This window comes from Galeopterus variegatus, unplaced genomic scaffold, assembly GCF_000696425.1.
Source record: "Galeopterus variegatus unplaced genomic scaffold, G_variegatus-3.0.2 Scaffold208, whole genome shotgun sequence".
Classification (NCBI taxonomy): domain Eukaryota; kingdom Metazoa; phylum Chordata; class Mammalia; order Dermoptera; family Cynocephalidae; genus Galeopterus; species Galeopterus variegatus.
The window spans coordinates 525,245-531,244 of record NW_007726319.1 but is presented as its reverse complement, the minus strand read 5'-3'; the positions used below and the strand labels follow the sequence as shown (position 1 = coordinate 531,244).

Genomic DNA, 6,000 nt, shown 5'->3' with positions numbered 1-6,000 from the left:
GGGGGGGGGGGGGGGGAGGACACAGCTCACTTTTTTAAAAAGAGCTAAATTTTTAATAATTGTGTTACTCTCTATATTTATTTTTAAATATTTTATTGCTACTTTGATTATATAGATAAGCAGGTATTGTTTCCTAAACACCTGTGCGCCTATCTTAACCAAGTACCTAAAACTCCTCTTTTGGTTTTGCCTTTCCAGATTGAACCCTCTGAAAAAATAAAATAACATTTTTAGAAGGGGTTTTACACCTAAAACTCTCTTTGAGATTTCCCAGAGAGGTTCTGGAAAATCATAAAGATTTGTTCTTTTACCTTATAAAAAGAGATGCCATAAATATTGTGTTTGTTTTAAGAGTTAATATTTTAAGAGTAGCATGGGAAGAGCTGTCAAATCAGAAGAGATGCTCAGCCTTCCCTAGGTTAAGACAGTTTAATTAAAATGTTATTAATCTGGGGGCTGGCCAGTTAGCTCAGTCAGAGTGCAGCCTTGTAACACCAAGGTCAAGGGTTCAGATCCCTGTACTAGCCAGCCACCAAAACAAAAACAAAAATAACCTAAAACAAACAAAAAAAGTAAAATGCTATTAATTTAAATATTTCAGAAAGTGTATGATTTGTGGAAAGACTGGAGATTTGCCATGCCCCACTGTGTATACTATGTTTTTACCCCCAGGGGAAATACTGATCAAACCTTACATAACAGCTATGTAGGATATTCCAGTAGAGAATTTTACTCTCCCCATTCTGATATTACTGGTCATAGTAACAAATTAATCATTAAGTCACTAAGTCTCTCTAGTCTACAGATACCTTCTGTATTACTCTGGTGCTTGCCTGAAGGCTCTGCTATGAGCACAGGCCAGAGTTTGTGACTTCAGTAAAGGACAGCCTCAGAGTTTCATGGAAAAGAACTGTATATAACAGGTATTTTTAAATATTGATATTTCAAGGAATAGACTCTTGGGCACAGGCCACTGAGCTGACATCACTGAGACAATTCTTAAGCTGCACTGGGGGACTGAGTCAGAATTTCTTTGGATGTCTGGACTCTTTACTCTGGATGCAGATGGCTTCATGAACGTGGACCGCTAAACATCCAGCAGAACAAGAATTAATTACATTTCATTCATAGGACTGACTGAACAGAAGAAGAAAATTTTATTGTGGTGATTTGTCTGGAATTCTGTTGATGTTGTTTAATGTTCTATTTTCTGGATATATGAGGATGCCTTTTAACTTACTTTTTAAGCTATCTCTAACCTACAATTTAGTAAACTCTGCTTTTATAAGCTAAATCAAAACATTTAAAAATGACATCCAATTTTCTCTGATTGTCCAGAATTCAAAAACTATTACTGAGTTCCCTTAATATTCATGGCAATAATTATTTGCACAGGTTCAATGAGAATCTATCACAAAGTATAACTGGGCAAATCAATTGTACAACCACATCGTTACCTGGAGTGTCATAGTTGAGAATGATGCTCATGGAATCGGATATGACTAGCCACTCATGGAGTCAAAGCCTACAAAGCTCTCCCAGGTACTGTCCTGGTACCTGGTTTGCAGGATCCTGACCTTACAGGTGGTGAGGAATGCACCAGGTTAAGAACCTAGTAACTGTTGGAAACTTCGAGGATTTCAACCAAGGTTATAAGTATTGTCAGTGAAAATATGATGGACGGTTTCTTGGGCTTGGTTTCCTAGACTTGGGATAGCAAATAGAGGCTTTCAAAAGTTCAATCCAAGATTCCTTATAATAACTCCCAGGCAGAAATTAATTTTTTGGGCTTAACAGTTGTTGAATACTGTGTGGCTCTAAATAGGCAAAGCAAACCCAGGAAGGCCTATATGGCTAATATTAACACTCTCAGTGCACCAATGTAAATAATTTGGCCAAACCTGTTGAGACCAGCCTTTTCCTGTGAGTAAAAATTATCTCTGAGATTATTATGATGACGGGGAGAACATGGAAGAACTGTCAGGCAGACTGTGAAAAACTTGAACTGAGATGACTGGGTATCTATTCAGTGGAATAATAGGTCTGTCTAGCATACTCTTCTGGGTTATATGATTCTACAGGGGTCTGCACCTTTTAGTATTTTTAACTGAGCTATTTTATAATTCTGTAAGTTACACAAAACTGACATCATTGCAAACAAATCTTGTCCAGTGAAGACACAATTAATCCACACACCCACCCCATCCATGGAAGAAGCCAACTGTGCATCAACTTACGAATTCATCTTAGCATTCTCCACTGCCTATGTATGTGTCTGCTCTTTGGATCTTCCTTTGGACTGCTTGTAACACCTTACTGATTCCCTTACTAATTAATGACTAATATAAAATCTTTGACATGTACTCATTAAAAAAAAAGTCAATTGTTTTCTCACTCACTCTCCTGGTTGTTATTTCAGACTTTTTAAAGCATGGAGTGCCACCATTCTGACTTTCAGAGGCATGAAGGAAAACCTATCTAGTTGAAAAGACTCGCAACTCTTGTGATTTGAGCTACGTTTCATTTGTTAAGGCATCTTGATACACACCAGAGATCTTGTAAAACCAAAAAAGCTACAGAATGAACTGCTTTGTCACTCACAGCTGGCAGCAACATTCGGCAACAAATCCGTAATTTACGGTATCCTAGTACGGTTAATATTCCAATATGGAAGAGTAGAACACAGTGATACGTGCCGGATTCTAAGCTTTATAATAAAGCTGCTCAGGGACTTCTTGATCTAAGGATTAAAAATATAACCACCTTGCAATTAAAAACTCAGTGAGGGAACATTCCCAGGTTCACATATTAAGGGTTATAAAGAAGGAAAAGATAACTGCTTCTTACATCATGTTCATCTGACATCACTGTAGCATTTATACTAGAAATCATTTTGAAACTGGTTATTATTTCATGGATGAGTTCTCCATGTACTGTACTGCACACACTCTTAGGAATGCGCAAAAGCCCCACTTTTCACAACCACCAGGATCCGCCATCTATAAATACTATACTTAGTGGGATGGCCTCATTTCCTTTCTCACCAGTCCTAGAGACAACATATGTCTCATCAGGCCCAGCTATATAATTTGGGGGGTCCAGAGCAAAATGAAAATACAAGGCTGCTTGTTAAAAGTTTATTAAGGATTACAAGATGGTGCGGCAGAGCATTAAACCAAGTGCAGGGCCCTTCAAAGAATGGGGCCTTGTGTAACTGCACAGGTCCAACACCTACAAAGCTGGTCCTGTGTCTGATGCTTCAGGGAGAAGGAGAGAAACAGCTTTCTCAGACACAGGCTAACATCTGCCCAAATGTCAACTTAGGCCCTCTTCCATCCCAAAGCAGGGGGAATTTAAATGTACAGCATCTTTTATTTATTTGATGAAAAGTCCAGGTCATTTGGTGAAAATCTAATTAGCTATGCATCTACTACCAGATATCTCACTGTCCTATATTCACAAGTCTTCCAAGCCTCCAAGGATCAGAAAAGGCTCACAAGCAAGCCACATAAGTGATGTCTCCCAGAAAATGACATCTAAGGCCATCCCATGCAAAGGGATCCTGAAAGGGATCTGTCTCCTCAGGGATCCTTGGGACATAGCCAGTCTGAACCTGAACTCAGGGACCCCTGTCTGAGAGCATCAATTTGAACATCAGCAGTATTCTATTTTGCTGTTTACTGGCGAGGGTGGAAATTCAGATTAGGCACTGCCCCCCTGTCCACTTGCATTGTCCTGCACCCACTGTATTCAGTTCACGATGGTCTCTGTTTTGAGTAACCTCCTGATTCTGAGAACTATGAGAATCTCTTCATTTCCTAAGATCCAAATCAAGAGTGACTCCTCCCAATGAGGCCTCCCACCTTCCAGTAAAACTAGTGAGCTGTCCCATCTTTACCCATTTTCATACTTCTAGCATAGCTCCATGAGGGCAGAGACTGTTTTCTTACTTGCTTTTTTGTCTTAAGTGTCTAATGCAGTCTGGTATGTGTTAGAGCTCAGTAAATACTTGTTGAACAAATTATAGAGGGATTAGACACATGTGGCAATATTTCCATAGAAAATGCAACAAACAGAGAAACAGTACTCATATCCAAGAGTATGATTTCTGACTTATAATTTTTATTAATAAGAAAAATTTTAACAACTGCCAATTATGAAAACTTTATTCCCGGGCTAATTATTTTACATGCACTACATCATTTATATTTTTTGACAACCACGTGAGGGTTTTTCTCTTTAATATTATCCTTATATTAGAGATGAGGAAACAGAATCAGAGAGGTGAAGTGCCTTACTTAAAGGCTATAAGGTCATGAGCGAAGGGCTGGCTCAGATACAGCAGGTGCTGACTCAGAAGACTGCATGCTAATGACCACACTCTACAGCCCTTCTCCTTCGACAAGATTCTACCCTCTCTGAAAACTCTAACTTCTAATACTATTATGTGTTTAGTTAAATAGTCAGAAATAAGAAAGACATCTCTAGCCCTCTATCCTAATAGTTCCCTAGCACTACAGTGGGGAATGCTCCTAAGTCTCACAGATTTACAAAAAGAGAAAGGATAAAACATATTGATCCTTGCTTCCCTCCCCCCAAATCTACAAGCTGAATGTAAGAATTCTACTTCTTTCATTACTTTAAATGCAATTTACTTGATTCAAGTAGAAAAGCAAATTCTCCCAATGTATATTTTTTACAAAAAGCCCATTTCTTTACAAAAGCCTTACACATGGTAAATCAAGAACTGGGATTTTGGAAAGAGGAAGGAAAAACACAGGCCATGAGTGCCCAAGGTTATGTTTGGGACTGAGCCTCATGCAACCTGCTGATTCCTGTCTTGGCAGAGGGTCCCAACACAAGAGACAGCACAGATCTTTAGCGCTGCTTTAAATCAAGTTGTATTCAATCGCCAGAAAGTCTTAGAAGCCTAAGAAAACACTATTAGAAAGAAAAGTTATGGTCATAAAGTTGGTCATGAAATGATAGACATTATGTAAGAATAAAAAGGCCAAGCACCATTATTAGCTATGACAAGGTGGGCATGGGAAAATAAATGTCCAGGTTCACGTTTCTGTAACAACTGAAAGACATAACTGGTCTCTGAAACTGGACCCTTTTCTTTGCTTTCCCCCCACAGAGCTAGCCCAGCACACAATCACATTCTACTTGCTACAGGGGATAAAAGCACCAAAATGTTTCAAATGCAGATAATATTGTGTAAAAGTGTACTTTCTTAGCTTTTCCCCCTTGGACTTGGAAATATTTTCATTATCATCAATCACTTTCTTTAATGCTAAAGCTTTCTCTGCTTTGATGGGATTTTTACATACCAAATCAAATCAGTTACAAAAATATCCTATTTCCTGCTGCTGAAGGAGGTTAAGAAATGGCAGAACCCAGAAGACATGTGGAGCTGTCCCTCCACAGGATGGGTGGACATTTCCATGCCAAGGGAGAGCAGTTTCTCCACCCTGAAGAGTCCAGTCTGCTCTCCCCAGTTCCTAAGCTCACCAACTACATCCCTGATTTGGAACTATGACCACCATTAGTCACACTGGAGCAAAGAAGGGAAACCGGGAATAGTAGGAGAGTAAGAGGCAGCCTTGGGCCCCAAGCAGAAAAACAGAGCATGGAGGGTACCGTATGTTTTTCAGTGTTCATTTTTGTGTCCCCAGGCCCTTGCATAGCACTGGATATGCAGTGGGTACTGAGCAGTTCCCTGCAGGACTGAACTGAGGTTTGGGAGACCTAAGTTCCAAGCTGGGATCTTTGAGGATAGTACCTCAATATTCTCATCTAGAAAATGATATCTGACCTCTCTCTTTTATAGGGTTATTGAAAGATTAAACTGAGTCTGTATGTTTTGAAAGCTCTTTGACAAAACATTAGGTGCTATCCAAGTACAAGAATCACTGACTGCCAACCCAGCGGCCGACTTCCAGGGTGAAGGAGTGGCTGCTGTGGGAATGCTCCTGTGACCTCCTCTTTCCTGCCTGG

The 6,000-nt window shown here is 39.6% G+C and overlaps 1 protein-coding gene across 1 annotated transcript in view; it reads right to left on the bottom strand.

Moving 5' to 3' along the window:
- The window catches only part of WDFY2 (WD repeat and FYVE domain containing 2), a 150,835-nt gene that overhangs the window by 12,925 nt on the left and 131,910 nt on the right, over positions 1-6,000 (bottom strand). The window lies entirely within an intron of this gene.